Genomic DNA, 17,186 nt, shown 5'->3' with positions numbered 1-17,186 from the left:
ACTATTTATTAGCTCCACCCAAACTTATTCTTCAATCTAAGATCCTCTCCCACTAATGTGCGGATCTGGTCCCTTATTAACAGCACTAACCCACCTCCTTTTCCTTTTTGCCCATCCTTCTTAAATGACGATTGCTCTTGAATATTCAGATCAACCAATCACACTGCTCTGTCAAAGCAGAACACATGGCCGATTGGCCAATTTCTTTGCTGTAACTTTCTGCCATTTTGTGTTTCCCAACACCCCAGTTGTATCTCTCTAAATTTTACTGCCATTTTCTAACTCTATCCATCGAGATGTAATCCCTGCCCTTCTATCCGACGCTTTGAATTCAAGACAATGAGCAAATTCAGTGGGTTTTCTTGTCATTTCTATCACTGAGTTTGACACCTGACTCGTTCAACGGCAATTAAGTAGTCTCAACCGTTCACCCCTTCAAAATGAACCTGTTTTGTTGCTTCTTGCAGTGCATCTGCTAAACAACATAAGCTCATCCCAGCTCCGCTTTCTTCATAGTGAAATCCAGTGTGAAAATATGAACAATTTCAAAGCTTAACAACGTGCACAAGACTGGAAGGAGAATGTGGCTGTGGATAATTCACACTGTGCATATTCCTGTTATCAGCATCTCGGACAATCAGGAAAATGAGATCCTGTAAACCCTTCCCTTCTCAAATTCTCGTGTCTTCCTTCCCTGTCCCTGCTTCCCAGGGAAATATTGAGTTCATGGACTTACTGTGTCTGCATCAAGCAACTAATTGACTTGGGAGCTTGGGAGGTGAGGCAGGGACAGAAGCAGAAACAGATGTGACATGACAGTGTTTGGAATTTGATGTGTTTCAGTTACTTTCACTGATGAATTTCTGCCCTGTGTTCCCTTGTCAGTTTCACAGGAGCCGCAGTGATGAGGTTGGTGGGTTTTGGAAATTGAAAGTTGCACATGAGCAGCTTGAACAGCAGGTCGAACAAGTGCCAGTTCAGATTGAATATTTGGGTTTGTGTGCGGTGTTTCATTTTAACAGGAAGGGTGAGGAGAGACAGCATCAATATAAATTGCTGTGGGGAACAGGCGATATTTTGGAATTAGTTAAATGGCTCTTCAGAGAGATGGCATGGACATGATGGGCTGAATGTACTTCTCTGCTGTAATCATCTATAATTTTATACCGACCATATTAACTTGTGCATAGGGCCGTTCGCCATAGCCGAGTGGGTAAGGCGATGGAGTCCAAACCCATTGGGTTTTTCCGCTTTTCATTATTCCTGCTTAAACTCTGTTTCTACAGAGTTAATTATTGGTTACATTGAATCAAGTCCATCCAGAAACTCGGGAGTTATCCTATTTCCGTTCACTCCTGAAAACATTCACGAATCTTGCATTCGGAAATGGAACAGAAACGGAGCCAGGTTGGTGTCAGGCTTGCTTTCTGGGTGTTTTGTCTCTTCTTGGAAACAACCGCTTGCCCTCTGTCACTCTCGGTGTCTTTGTCTGTGTGTGTTCCTCTGTGTGTGGTTCAGTTCCTCATTTTTACCATCCAAACATTATTCACCTTATTCCTGCGGCTTCATATTAAGATGGTCCAGAGAAAACAAAAGCGCTGTTTTAAATGATGCAAGAGGACATTTATTTCTGTTTCTTTTTGAGTGCAGGCTGTTCAGCTACTAAATGCCCGGACGTGACAAAACGGAGGATGATTATATATTCTCATTCAGTGCCAATGCCGGCCAACGTAATGGTTGTTTCTGCTCTGACTGTGGTTGAGTGGCCGAGTACACTGAGCTGCTGGTCAAGGTTCCTGTGATTTGGGCTCCACTCCCGCGGTTATTAAACTTTCCGGTGGTTTTCTTTTGAGACACTTCCTAAAAATGCTCCGTGCGGCCGGCTGATCTGTGCAGTGTTGCATTTTGGTTGGGAGGATGGGGAGAGTCAGTCTAAGTTGGGTTAATGGCAGGGACTGAAAGTCATTTTTCTCTGTTACTCCCTGTATCCATTCTATTATTTTATACAAACAACAGTTCGATTTCACTAAATAGTTGTGGCCAAGTGATTTTAACTGACGGTCTGTAGAATTACTTGTCGGTTAATTGGAATAACAACCGTCCAAATACCCCCGTGTTTCTTATTCCCGTTCATCTGCAAACATTCCCTAAATTCGCAATTGGAAATGGAAGCGTAATTGACCACTCCTGATCAACCAATCACAACTGCTCTTTGACAGCAGCACGCCAGGCCGAATGGCCTCTTACTTGCCGTAACTTTCTATAATTTTATGTTTCCCAATACCACGGATGCTCTTTCCAGGTGATTCTGCCATATTATAACCCGATTTACCGAAATGTACTTTGTTACCTTGTGTCCTGTCCTTCTGAAGTCAAGACCCGGAATGAATTCAGTGAGAGGTTTTCTTGCCATTTCTAGCAGGAGATTCGGAACCAGACCAGTTGAATGACAGTTTAAATGGTGCCAACCCTTCACTGCGGCTCACTGTGTTTTTGAGTGGAGATGATTTCTATTTGTTACAAAGTGCAGGATGATCTGATTAACTGACGGAGCTGGATCCAGATTCCGAATGGTCAATTCCTACTTCATTGCTTTTGTTCTATTTCAGTGGCAATGCTAATGAAGGAGATGATTAATAATTTGCACCGATGTGGTAGCGTGGCCGAGCGGCCTAAGGCGCTGGATTTAGGCTCCAGTCTCTACGGAGGCGTGGGTTTGAATCCCACCGCTGCCAAACATTTAGCAGCCCCATTTGGACAAACACACACCACCGAAAATTGAGCGTCCTGTGCTGCATTTTGTCAAGAAGAAAGAGGAGAGACAATACAAATATGAGTTGCTGCGGGGAAAAGGTAGGGTGTGGAATTATAGTAGTTGAGTTCCTCTTCCAGAGAGTCGGCTTGTGAACGACATGCTGAATGACCGTCTGATGGAGCCGCTTCTGATTTTATACAAAGAGCAGTGACGTCAGTGCAGGTCCTGTGTTCAAGGCGGAGTGGATAAGGGAACGGGGTTGGAATCCTGTGGGGTCTCCTCACAGACTTCCAAATCCTACCAGCTCCAGTTCTCATCATTCCTGATTTTGATAAGGTGCCTATGGAGTTAATTATTAGATTAGTCAAAAAGAAAATGGAAGCATTTGTAAGGGCTAGAAGGCTGGGGACAGATGAAGCCCGTGGAGAATACAAAGAAAGTAGGAAGAAACTTAAGCAAGGAGTCAGGATGGCTAAAAGGGGTCATGAAAGGTCACTGGCAACCAGGATTAAGGAAAATCCCAAGGCCTTTTATACATATGTAAAAAGCAAGAGGGTAGACAGGGAAAAGGTAGGCCCACTCAGGGATAGAGGTAGGAATTTGTGTGTGGAGCCAGAAGAAATGGGAGAGATACTAAATGTATACTTCTCATCAGTATTCACCAAAGAGAAGGACTTAGCGGTCGATTTGTCTAGGGAAGAGTGTGTAGATAGCCTGGAACATGTTGAGATCAACAGAGAGGAGCTGTTAGGCGTCTTGAAGAATATTAAGGCGGATAAGTCTCCAGGGCCAGATGGGATCTACCCCAGAGTACTGAGGGAGGCAAGGGAGGAGATTGCTGGGGCCTTGACAGAAATCTTTGTATCCTCACTGGCTACGGATGAGGTCCCAGAGGACTGGAGAATGGCCAATGTTGTTCCACTGTTTAAGAAGGGTAGCAGGGATAATCCAGGAAATTACAGGCCGGTGAGCCTTATGTCAGTGGTAGGGAAATGAGGGGCAGCATGGTTTTGTCAAGGGGAAGTCGTGTCTCACTAACTTGATCGAGTTTTTCGAGGAAGTGACAAAGATGATCGACGATGGAAGGACAGTGGATGTTATATACATGGTTTTCAGTAAGGCCTTTGACAAGGTCCCTCATGGCAGACTGGTACAGAAGGTAAAGTCACACGGGATCAGAGGTGAGCTGGCAAGATGGATACAGAATTGGCTTGGTCATAGAAGACAAAGGATAGCAGTGGAAGGGTGCTTTTCTGAATGGAGAGCTGTGACAAGTGGAGTTCCGCAGGGATCAGTGCTGGGACCTTTGCTGTTTGTGGTATACATAAATGATTTGGAGGAAAATGTAACTGGGCTAATTAGTCAGTTTGCAGACGACACTAAGGTTGGAGGAGCTGCAGATAGTGAAGAGGATTGTCAAAGGTTACAACGGGATATAGATCGGTTGGAGACTTGGGCGGAGAAATGGCAGATGGATTTTAATCCGGACAAATGCGAGGTAATGCATTTTTGAAGGTCTAATACAGACAGGAATTATACAGTAAATGGCAGAACCCTTAAGTGCATCGACTGGCAGAGGGATCTGGGTGTACAGGTCCACAGGTCACTGAAAGTGGCAACGCAGGTGGATAAGGTAGTCAGGAAGGCATATGGCATGCTTGCCTTCAATGGCAGGGGTATTGAGTATAAAAGCTGGGAAGTCATGCTGCAGCTGTATAGAACCTTGATTAGGCCACACTTGGAATATTGCATGCAATTCTGGTCGCCACATTACCAGAAGGATATGGAGGCGTTGGGGAGGGTGCAGAGGAGGTTTACCAGGATGCTGCCTGGTCTGGAGGTTATTAGTTATGAGGAGAGGTTGGAGAAACTCGGATTGTTCTCACTAGAGCGACGGAGATTGAGGGGCGACTTGATAGAAGTTTACAAAATTATGAGTGGCATGGACAGAGTAGATAGTCAGAAGCTTTTTCCCAGGGTGGAAGAGTCAATTACTAGGGGTACATAGATTAAAGGTGAGAGGAGAAAACTTTAGAGGAGATGTGCGGGGTAAGTTTTTTACGCAGAGGGTAGTGAGTGTCTGGAATTTGCTGCCAGAGGAGGTGGTGGAAGCAGGTACGATAGTGGTGTTCAAGAGGCAGCTTGACAAATACATGAATAGGATGGGAATAGAGGGATACGGACCCCGGAAGTGCAAAATATTTTAGTTGACGGGCCATATGATCGGCGCAGGCTTGGAGGGCCGAAGGGCCTGTTCCTGTGCTGTACTTTTCTTTGTTCTTTGTTCTATAAACGGAATCAAAACCATTCCCATAGTTTCTTCTTTCCGTTCGTCTGTGTGATTGTCAATGTGGTTCAGTTCCCCAAAGGAAAGGACACATTTTTAACAGAACAAACTTTATTCACGTTAGTTGTGCATCTTCAGATCAAAAATTATCAGGGTGAAAGGTACAAAAAGAGTCTGTCTCCTTCTCTGTGTGCCCCATTGCAACAACAGCTTATATTTAGATAGCGCCTTTAACGTAATTCAACCGCCAAAGATAGTTCACAGGATCATTATATAACAGAGTCTGACACTGACACACATAAGGAGATGTTAGGCCACGTGACCAAAAGCTTGGTCGGAGAGGTAGGTTTTAAGAAGAGTCTTAAAGGAGGAAAGTGAGATCGTGGCGGAGAGGTTTAGGGAGGGAATTCCAGAGATTTGGGCCTCGGTAACTGAAACCACGGTCACCAATGGTGGAGCTATTCTGTTTGGGAATGTACAAGAGGCCAGAATTAGAGGAACACAGATATCTCAGAGACTTGTGGGGTTAGAGGACATCACAGAGATTGGGAGAGGCGAGAACAAGGAGGGATTTGAAAACAAGGTTAAGAAATTTTGAAGTAGATACATTCTTTGAACGGGAGCTAATGTAAGTCAGCGGGTAGAGGGTGATAGGAGAATGGGACTTCCTGTGAGTGAAGACACAGGCAGCAGTTTTGGATGACCTCAATTTGCGGGCGGGAGAATGTCCACTTACATTCCAGAACTGACATTCTGCTGGATCAGCACTGCCCTGTTTCCAAGACCAATATTGATCCTTTATAAGGTGCTGTTCCCAGAACTACACACAGTCCTCCAGGTGTGATCTAACCAGGCCTTTGTTTAGCTGTAGCAAACCTTTCCCTCTTTTCTATAACAGCGTCTGTAACAGCTTGTACAGCAAGAGGAATCGATTGTATAAATCGACTGAGAAAAATGAGGAGATGTTTGGTCAGAATAAACTTCTTTCAAATATTCAATAGGAAATCAATTGCTTAAATAAATATTCCTCTTTATTTCGAAGACAACATGTGAATCCCCAGTTCAACTCTCCATGCCATTGGGTCAGGGTAACTTTGTTAATGTTCACACACTGAGCGTGGACACTGCAGAAGCTCCTGCACCTCTTTCAATATTGTTTTTCTTAACTCAGAGTTTTCATAAGGGAATTGGGCGATTATTTGAAATGGGAAAAAAAACTGCAGGGTTATGAAGGAAGAGAATGATATTGGAACTAAGTTGATAGCTCTTTGAAGAAAGCGCACACCCGATGGGTCAAATGCCCACCTAATGAGCTGTGTCAGTTTACAATTAGATTAATTTCTCTGCAGCTTTCCAAAGTGTCACACCCCAGTTCTATTCCAGTAAACAGGATCTTGCAGCGCAGTGGGTCTACACAGTTTGAAATTCTATACAAGTCCCTTTGGCTTTTTCTTGCACATTGTTTCTGTAGTGTAGCGATGTCAACATACCATAAGTTAACAAATAAACAAGTAGTGTTTATCACATTCACTTCAGATGCGCAAGGTCACCGGTTCGAAAGCTGGCAAAAATATTTTGAAAACTGAATCATCTAATTGTGAGAAGTTGTACAATTCCTGTTTCTTGCTAAACAATAGCCGAATACATTATCTCACAGCCATGTGACATTGGCACTTCACCAGGCTTTGAATGATTTTCTCCAAAAGGCACGGTAATGAGAAAGAGACAAAAAATGAGACGAATTACAGTAAGATAGTTTGTGCATGTGTGAAGTGTTGAATGACCTGCTGATGTGCTCTGTCATTTTATGATTCCAATGTCAGATCAATTTCTCTGCCGCATGGCTATGTTTTCCAGCCGAATTGTACTTCCATAAAACAGGGTTTGGAAGTGCAGTAAGGCTGCACAGTTTGATATTTTAAGTCGGTCCCTATGGTTCTGCCCATTGTTTCTGTAGTTACCAATTGGTTATCACGTACATGCAAAGGTCCCCTGTCTGGAAATGGGTAGAAACATTATTGAAATTTACACATTCAAGTGTGAGAGAAAGTTCCATAATTCACATTTGTTGTTGAATATTAACTGAATATAGTATCTCGCTGCTACAGTAAATTTGCCCTTCGCAAAGCTGTAAAAAGCATTCTCAAAACGAGGAAGGGTGAAACTGACTAGGCACAAAAAACTAGCAGTTCCTTTCATCAACAACAGAAATTAATGAGTTTACAAATACAAATTCACAGTTACTTACTGACTGAAAGATGACTACCAGTGTGATCCAAATACTAGCTTCATCGTAAAGACAGACGCAATTGATACTGTGATTGAACACGAGACATTGGGAGAGATGGTCCACAATTACTTTGTATCGCACTTCATCTTGGTTCTTAATTCTTTCATGAGCATCGTTGGCCAGCATTTTTGCACATCCCCAAATCCCCTTGAGCTGTGTAACTTGTTAAACCATTTCAAAGGTTAGTTGAGAATCAACCACATCACTGTGGGTCTGGTGTCACATGCAAGTCAGACCAGGTAAGGACGACCGATTGAATTCCCTAAAGGACTGGTGAATCACATGGGTTTATATGGCAATATCAGTGATAGTTTCATGGTCATCATGACTGAGAAAATACTGAGGACATGTCTGATCAGAATAAACACCTTTTGTAAGTTCACCATGAAATGATTTGCATAAATAACTTATGTTAATATCGAAAACTGCAGAAAGAACCCTACTCCAACTCTTAATTTCATTGTGTAAAGGAAATGTTCATTAAGGCAAACTTCATGGATTCTACAGAAACTGCTTCTTTGAAAAGGAATTTGGCAATGGTTGAAAGGGAGAAAATTCTGATAAATGGAAAGAGAGAAGGAAATTGGGACTAATTGGCAAGATCTTTGTAAAAAAAAAAACTGATATAAATATAATGGGTGGAAGGACCTCTTACTGCGCTGTGCCACTTGACGATGACATTGTTGATCAGTCTGTCTCCAGCATTCCTAATGAGAACAGCCGAATTCCATTTCTTCAAAACAAAGACCCAAAGTACTGCAGCATGACGTCACCTTTTAACATTCCAGACAGCTCCATTGGGATCCAGGCAGGGAAATGTTCCTGTAGCGTTGTAGTTACCCAGCTCATTTCGCATGTGTAAGTTATTCCATTCGATGCTCGGGGAAACATTATCACCCAACTGTGTGGAAAAGTTGCATCGCTCCCATTCCTGTTTGTTGTTGAATATGAACTGAATGCTGGATCTTGCAGCCACATTAGATTCGCTCTTCACCATTTCTGAAGATAACATTCAGCAAAATAAGAAGATGTTTCCGCTGGCAGTGGGTGATTGGAGAGTGCGGGGCTGGAATATTGTTACCTTTTCCTGTCTCACTCACCGTGGAGCTGAGAAAGAGCGATTAATTGATGGGCTTGTTTCAATCCAATAGCCTCGTTGATCTGTATTGATTTAGATGGGGGTTCATGATCGTCCATATTCTTTGTTATATCCGAAATGAATATCCATAAACAAAGCTTCGTGTGGGAGCTCAGTGGGCGACAGGTGAGTTTTCAACGTGGGGGGGTTTTCTTGTGGTTTCAGGGTCCCAGAACAAGCCAGAGAATTAATGAGTAATGATGGGGGGAAAATGGCTATAACTTAGCCTCTGGGTGGTTTCGAACCACCAACCTTTTAGCTCACAGCCGAACAGGCTGACCAATTGCGCCACAGAGACTTAAGGAAAATGCCTGCACGCTGTAGGATATCCTAAAGCAATGGCTCAGCGAGTGAAAGCTTCAGATTGCCGCTACCCGAATGATAATTATCCTCTCAGTTTTACTCTTCCCAAATAAAGGGTGAGACATTCATTGTGGATACATGGAAACAGTCTGATCCCACCCACTGCAGACACATCCATGTCACTGGGAACCAGATCCCCTACAACTGGTGCCGTCTCCCTTCGAGCCTTTTGGTGCCTTGTCTGTTACCAAGTATTCCGCTTGTCCCAAAACCAATAATTCTAAAGGAGTTTCTTTGTTTCACAGGGAGTGGTTAGGATCTGGATTGCACCACCTGAGAGTGTGAGGGAGGCAGATTCAATCGCGGATTTCAACAGAGAATTGTACAGAAAATGCAGATCTCCGGGGAAAAGGTGGGGGAGTGGGACCAGGTGAGTTAGTTTCCAGAAGAGTAAGAGGCCTCCCTTTTCAGACGGAGATGAGCAGATTTTCTTATTCTCTCAGAGGTCGTTAGTCTGTGGAATTATTTTCCCCAGAAAGCAGTGGAGGCAGGGTCATTGAATTTATTCAAGGCAGAATTAGACAGATTTTTGATACACAAGTGGGTCAAGAGTTATGGGGGTGAGGTGGGGACAGACAGCAAAGAGGAGTTGAGACCACAGCCTGATCAGCCATGATCTTATTGGATGGTGAAGCAGGCTCAAAGGACTGAATGGCCAACTCCTGTCCCTGAGTCCTTTGTTCCTATGAGTCGGGCCGAATGGCCTCTATCTGTGGTGTAGCCTTGGCTCTGATTCTCTGACACTATGAGGTGCTTGAGGGGAAAAATGGTCTATTTCTGCTCCTATTTGTTATGTTCTAATTCAGAGCCGACACCACCCAAGGCAATGGTTGGTCTACTGTTGATGGTGGCAGCGTGGCTCCACGTTTTAACGAGATTGGCTTGGGTTTCGTTGTTTTCATGGGTTCGAATCCTCAAGCCATCAACGTTTCAGCTGTTTTGTTCTTTCAGTCACTTCACCTGAGCCCGGGCTTGTGGTTGTTGCCGTATTAAGATGTCCCTCCTGGCAGGATGAACCAGGAGAGATAGTAGGAATTGCAGGGTGACTGGGAATGTGTGGGGCCGAATGTCCTCTCTCTCTGTTAAACCTGTCTATGATTTTATATGAAAAAGGTTAAAATCGATATAAGGTCTGTAATCATGGCTGAGTGGTGAAGACAATGGATTTAAAATCCATTGCGCTCTCCCCATGAAGGCTTGAATCCTGCCGACCTCGCTGCTCCTTCCTTTAGGTGCCTCCAGATTAAAATTAATTATTGGGGAAATGGAATAAAAACCTTCCAACCACTCTCGGGTGGTTCTCCTGCTTCCCTTCCTCGTTTCTTCATTTCCGTTCATCTGCAAGCATTCACCATAATCTCTGTCTGAAATAGAACAATAATTAGACCTGTTGGTGACATCCTTGTTTTCTGGGTGTTTGTTTCTCTTCAGGCCTCTGTCACTCTCGGTGTATATGTTTGTGTGTGTTCCTCTGTGTGTGTCGATGTGGTTCAGTTCCCCGAGGGGGTGAACACATTTTTAACCATCACAAACTTTATTCACTTTAGTTGTGCAACTTTATATTAAAATGTTACAGAGAAAAATATCAGGATGAAAGATGCAAGAGGAGTTTGTCTCTTTCTATGTATGGACTACAACAACAACTTAAAAAGCAACTTTAACCTAATGAAACGTCACAAAGCGTTCCCCAGGATCATTATAGAACAAAGTGTGACACCGAGTCACATATTCAGTCAGGTGACTAAAAGCTCGGTCAAAGGGGGAGGCTTTAAGAACTGTCTTGAAGGGGGAAAGTATCGATTTCATGTTCCAGCTAACAGCAATGGTTCTTCTCATTGGTGAAGAAGTCACTTGTGTTCAACCCAAACAGATCATTTGGCAGGAGAAAGTTGTCTCTGGTGAAAGAGATCTAAAATGAAAAAAAAAATGTCAAAAGTAGCTCCATAATCCAAATTTCAAGCCTTATTGGTAGTTCCTCTGGTGTCCCGTGACTCGGATTTACAGCTTTCATTGGGCCCACAGTGGTTAGGCTGGAGGGTTTTAGAAGTTGTAAGTTGAACATGAGCAGCTTGTCGGACTATTTCACCTCATTGTCGATGTCATGTTCCAGCTCACAGCAAATGTTCTTGTTGGCTGAAGAATTGGTTTGTGTTAAGTCTAAATATGCAGTTTTGTGGTAAAGGAGGTCTGAAGTTTTTTTTAAATGGTAAAAGCAGCGTAGATAAGCCACTCCGGAAGAAGACTTGACAGCTTTTCTGGTGGTCCAGTGGTTAGGATTCGGTGCTTTTAGCGCCTCAGGTGGGGTTTGGTTCTCGGTCAGGGAATGAAGATTTATTGATTTTGTGAAATGTTTAAAAACGAGTGTTGCGAACTTATTGATTGAAAACATTTAACAGCTGCACCAGAGTCAGTGGAGGGGGAGTTGAATTTTTGCCTCAGAGCTCAAAATGTCACATTGGGAACAGTACGAGAACATACACAGACGTGGAGTGAAGAAATGAAAGAAAGACAAGAGAAGGGCTGGTTGCAGAGCAGTTTACATAGTGATGTTGGTGCGAGGAAAAATATGGGTTGGAGAAGGATATACTTTGCTGCCTCCTGTTTGCACTGGCACAAATATTACTCCTGATCGATCAAACAATCAGAACTGCTTTTTAAAAGCAGTACACAGGGCCTAAAGACCTCCTTCTATGTTGTAACTTTGTATAATTTTATGTTTTCCAACACCACGGCTGCTTTCACAATAATTCTGCCATTTTATAGTCCAGACCAGCGAGATGTAATATCTTACCTTGTATTCGGCTCTTTTGAAACCAAAACACGGAGCAAATTCAATGAGTTTCCTTGTCACTTCCAGCACGAGATTTGTCACAAGACTAATTGAGCGACACATTAATGGTGCCAATCCTTCACTGGAGCTCACCGCGTCCAAAGAGCACTGTTACCATCATCCTGTATGTACCTTCTTGCAGGACATCTGCTGATCAATATAGGCTTATCACAGCTCTGCTTTCTTCACATTGAAACGCAGTGTGAAAATATGAACAATTTGAAAGCTGAACAACCTACACAAGACTGGAAGGAGAGTGTGACTGTCGGTAATGGGCACTGTGCACATTCCTGTAATCAGCATCTAGGAGAAGATGAGATCCTGATGTCTTTTTACTCTATGGTCTGCAAACCTATCTTATTGTGTCTTACATTCCCATGTACTGACTGTCTCTGCATCAAGCAGCTAATTGACCCGGAAGCTGAAAGGACAGAGGGAGCTGGACGAGAGGCAGGGACAGAAGCAGAAAGAGATACAACATGAAATTGCTTTGAATTTTATATGCATCGGTTGCTTTTACTGGTTAATGCCTGCCTTGTAAGTTTCACAGCTGCCGCAGGGATTCGGTTGGTGTTTTCCCTTAAAAGCAGCAAGATTTTAAAAAATGCCACAGCGCCCAAGGTGGGGCTCGAACCCACAACCCTGAGATTAAGAGTCTCATGCTCTACCAACTGAGCTAGCCGGGCATGCGGAAGAAAAAGCTCCATATGCCAACATACATGTAAACAACTGTTGCTTTCCACCTGGAGCTTCAGCTTGTTCTGAATTTCAAAGTGTAGAAGGTGATCGACCAGCAAAAGCCCCAAGGTTGCAATGCATTCCTCTCAATCATCAATAACATCGTTCACATCTTCCACTTCTTAGCTGCACCTCCTTCCAAACATTGCAAATTCCTCTTACATCTTTCATCCTGATATTTTTCCCTGTAACATTTTAAGATGAAGCTGCACAACTATTGTGAATAAGGTTTATGCTGGTAAAAATGGGCTCACCCCCTCGGGAACTGAAGCACATTGACACACACGGAGGAACACAAACAGACATATACACCGAGTGTGACAGAGGGCAAGGGATTGTTTCTAAGGAGAGACAAACACCCAGACAGCAAGCATGACAATAACATTTTTTTGCCAGTTCCAACTGCAAGTTTCGTGAATGAACAGAAATAGGAAAACTCCCGAGTGTTTGGATGGATTTTATTCAATTTAACCGATAATTAACTCTGTAGATACAGTTAAAACCAGGCATAGTAAAAAACGGGAAAGAGCAATGTATTTGGACTCAATGGCTTTAACCACTCGGCGATGACGACTGGCCTTATGGTATACAAGCATAGATGGGGAAAGCAGAGGAGGAGGTCATGCGGCCTCTGGTGGCCGATGGAAGAGGAATTCAGCGACTTTGACAACCCGCCTTTTCTCCACAGCAATTTATTCTTGTATTGTCTCTCCTCGCTCTTCCTGTTTAAGTGAAACACTGCACACGCCTGCTTCAACTTTAGGCTGGCACTTCTTCGATTAATGGGAGTTCTGAAAGTGCAATTTTGGCCAATGTAAGCTTCAAACCGATCCCTCTACAGAAAGTAGAAGTACAATCTAGCACCTTAGACTGCTCGGCCACACTATCAAGCTCAGGCTGTTACTCCCCATCGCCTTGGCTGGTATTGATACTGAAATAGAACAGAAGCAAAGCAGCAACAATACGTCATAAGGCCCCACAAGCCTCCTCGGTCACTTTATAAGATTATGGCGGATCTCCAGCCCCAACAGCAATTTGCCACCCAATTCCGATGGCCCTTCATTCCCTTAGAGCCTAAAAACCACGAGAATTTTTGGATAAAAACAAAATGCTGTGGATGCTGAAAATATGACATAAACACAGAAAATTCTGGAAAAACTCAGCTGGTCTCGCAGCTCCTGTGGAGAAAGAAACTGAGTTAACGATTCGAGTCCGTATGGCTTCAGAGCGAAAGTGGATTTTAGGATGCTTTTCCTCCCATTGACCCGATAGATCTGTAGACACCTGGTTGAAATCAGCAATAATGAGAACCACAGTCGGTAAGATTTGACTCTCCCTGGGGAAACCCCAACTGATTATGAAACCATTCATTTAACCACTCGGCCATGAAACTGACCAAGGGCCCACTGCTTTCCACTCTATCATCAATAACATTATTCACAGTTTTCGCTTCTCAGCTGCATCTCCTTCCAGACACTGTGATCCATTTTCCTCAGGATCTGTTCCTGGATTTAATATTTAGCTGCTTTGTGACCTCATTTTGAAATCAGATTCGCTTCAGTATCCAACACAAATTGAATTGCAAACCTGTTGGATAAACAATGGAAAACAAGTCACTCGGTAACACTAATCCTATGGTGCTCATTCTCAGATTCACAACAGTCAGCTTTTCAATAAAAAGAAGGAATTTTACAATGAAAAGATTTAGAAAGTTGGTCTGACTTTTATTTGTGGCTCACTCACTTGGGTATTCTGTAAATGCTGCTCGGAGGCTTAGTGATCGGGATATAATCTACCTGTGTTTTCCTGAGCCTGTGCTCGGTATATTGGGAGGTTTGGCCCTGGTTGGAGTATCTTGTGTCCCAGTAATGGGCAGTAACCCGCTGATTGAAGCTGCAGTCGCTGCTTTCTGCTGGCAGCGGGCGATTGGAAAGTGCAGGGCCGGAATATTGCTGCTTTTCTGCTTTTCCCTGTTTCCGTCACTGTGGAGCTGAGGAAGAGAATTATTGATGGGTTTGTTTGAATCTATTAACTTCATAGATTGCAAATGACGTAGGTACATGGTAGGTCTAAATGTTTTCTCATTATGTTTGAATTGAATATTCATGATAAAACATGTCAGTTTGGGAATCCATTGCATAAAAGTTGAGTTGGCAACGTTTGGCGAACATTTACCTGCAGCTAAAGTGCCCATTGTCACCCCAGAACTGTGTGGGAATGAATGATGATGGGGAGAAAACATCAAAGACTTCGTTCCTGATGGTCTTAAACTGCTAACCTTCCGGTTTCCTACCAAATGCCTACCAATCATACAACAGAGACTCACACAAGCAAAACCTGCAAGATATCTTAAACTGAGGCAGCGAGTTAAAGCTTCAAATTGCCAACACTGAAATGGCAATTGTTCTCTATCAGTTTCACTCTTCTCAAAGAACAGGTGAGACATTGATTGTTGAAACATGGAAACAGTTTGATCCCACCCACTGCAGACACATCCATGTCATACAGCTGGGTCTCCCTTCGAGTTTTTTGGTGCCTTGCCTGTTATTGGTTTTCATTCCTGTTCTGCCAGATTTGTGCACAGATGTAGTGCAGTTGTGTTGAAAGGTTACAGACTTGAAAAAAAATATATGTTTTTCTCGCCATAGATGCTATCAGATCTGCTTAGAATTCCAGAATTTTCTGGTTTCTTTCATTTCAGAAAGCCAACATCTGCAGCATTTTGATTTTCATTAACTAATTAGTGCAAAGAATGTGGAACCCATGACGAGAAGAGTTTGAGACCCAATTTTCAGCTGAAAATGTGTAAGTAAACTCGTGTGCACAAGCTGAAAATGGAACTCTATTGCCCCAGTACTGACACAGCAACACAGTCGCGCCAGTGTGAGACCATCCAGATACTTTATGTGTGCAAAGGAATTTATTTAGTTTGCAAAGCAGTAAACACACCAACTTTAAAATTCAAAGGATTTAATCCACAGTCACAGCATTCCTACTGGCAAGACACGGTTTAAATGTTCCATGTATGGTGAAAAATACCCCATCTGCTGAGACTCCATTGAGTTCAGATCTAAGTACAGGGGTTTGTTCTGCTGTTCATTACATCCAGGAGAGAATTATGGCGGATACAGAGCATTTTAATTGCTGTATCAATTGATTCGACAATTTTATATCCTGGCCCCTATGACACCCATCATATTCTGATGACTGAACTTGGGTTTCGATTTTACAATTTTACGGTTCAATGGAGGAGCAGACACCCAGCATTCGCTGCGGGACAGAATGTGCCCTATCCTCATTACAGCAGCAACTCCGCATGTGCGCATTGCGATGTGTGCTTGGAGCATGTGTATTGCTGTCTCTTTCATGAGCATGCGCAGTGCTGGTCAGTGACTAAAGCTGCCCGGAGAGGGTGAGAGAATGTCGAGTGGAGCAAACTAACAGAGTTAGTGAGTGTGTGAGGAGGAATGGAGCCAGCGGAGTGGGCAGGGAGGCTTCATAAAGATACAGTGCAGGCCGCAGACCCCAAATAACAAGGTACCAGTCTTGTGTTTGCAGAGAACGGGCCGAAAAAGTCTGGATTTCTCCCTTCGCCAGGCCCGGGGTAACGGCCGCCATCTTTATAGGGGGCAATGTGCAGCAGGGCGCATGCGCGGTCATCCTGGTCCAGGTAGCAGGAGGAAAGAATGTTGTGAAATTCTATCCTGAACTGACAGGGATGGATTTTGGAAACTCCTTTTACAGGGGGTTAGAAGGGGAGGATTTATACACAGCAAACTCAAACCAAGAGAAACGTTTGTCTCTTCTCAATTTCTATCCTGCACTGACAGTGATGGATTTTGTAAATTCCATTTACAGGATACAAGAAGATGAGGTTTTGCAGATTGGAAATTCAAATCAATCATCACATCAGAGTCTGCAAGAATCACTTCATTCATCCGGACCTGGATATTATCGGTCTCTGAGTATAAGCATTGACTTCCAGGTCATCGCTCACTGTGTGAACTTTTTTCCTCATATCCCCCTTGTAGATCTTCACAAAATCTTTAAACTGTCTCCCGTAACCCTTTTACGATCAGTTAACGAAAATAGTTTTTCTTTATCTACCTCATATAAACCTCAGGACCCTTCCATCCTTCATAATGTGTGGTGATCACTGGTTTGTACAGACCCAGATGTTCTGTGTCCATGTGTGTGACATCATCACAAATCGACAATTACACGGTGACATCACCCCGCTCCCTGGGTATTTCCTCAACTGGGAGATTTTTCTCTGATTCCAGTGCTTCTGATGTCTTTCCAGCTGCAGGCTCTAGCAGGAGATTTTAAAATTGAAAACTGAAATTGTTTAAGAGGTGAGTATTTTTCACCATTCAGCTACAACTTTTAGTTTAGGTTTTAGTTCTCCGCTCTGTATCTGTGAGGGGTTCCATGGCTCTGGAGTGGTGTGACTCCTTTACTGTGGATCAGAACCCATGTCCATCCATTGCTCTGTTTCACCTCTGTTCTCTCTGATCACCTCTCTGCCATTGTCTAACTCCCTCTATCCCTAATACTGGGTGTATTTTAGCTCTGTTTAGGGTTTTACTGCTACTTCTACCAACTGTGTCTCAATGAGGTTTCCTCCGCTGTCCATCCCCCGACCACGTGCTGCTGTCTTACCAGCTTTATCTTCCCACAGTATCTTTCATAGTCAGGAATTGTCTTTTCTGTGCTATGGTCCATTTCTCTTCCACTTCTGAACTTAAGTTAACCATCAAATTCTGCAGCATGTTTATTCCCTGT

At 43.4% G+C, this 17,186-nt stretch overlaps 2 non-coding genes and 1 pseudogene across 3 annotated transcripts in view; 1 reads left to right on the top strand and 2 right to left on the bottom strand.

Annotated features, from left to right (window-relative positions):
* Positions 1-17,186, bottom strand: part of LOC144698352 (uncharacterized) — a 674,481-nt pseudogene that overhangs the window by 207,423 nt on the left and 449,872 nt on the right. The gene's annotated exons all lie outside the window — the stretch shown is intronic.
* Positions 2,654-2,735, top strand: trnal-uag (transfer RNA leucine (anticodon UAG)). Its single transcript has one exon. It is a non-coding gene; the product is annotated as a tRNA-Leu (tRNA).
* On the bottom strand, positions 12,277-12,349 carry trnak-cuu (transfer RNA lysine (anticodon CUU)). The gene has a single exon. It is a non-coding gene; the product is annotated as a tRNA-Lys (tRNA).

This window comes from Cetorhinus maximus, chromosome 23 (genome assembly GCF_964194155.1).
Source record: "Cetorhinus maximus chromosome 23, sCetMax3.hap1.1, whole genome shotgun sequence".
Lineage (NCBI taxonomy): Eukaryota > Metazoa > Chordata > Chondrichthyes > Lamniformes > Cetorhinidae > Cetorhinus > Cetorhinus maximus.
The sequence above is the reverse complement of the archived record's forward strand: the minus strand, read 5'-3'. Positions and strand labels throughout refer to the sequence as shown.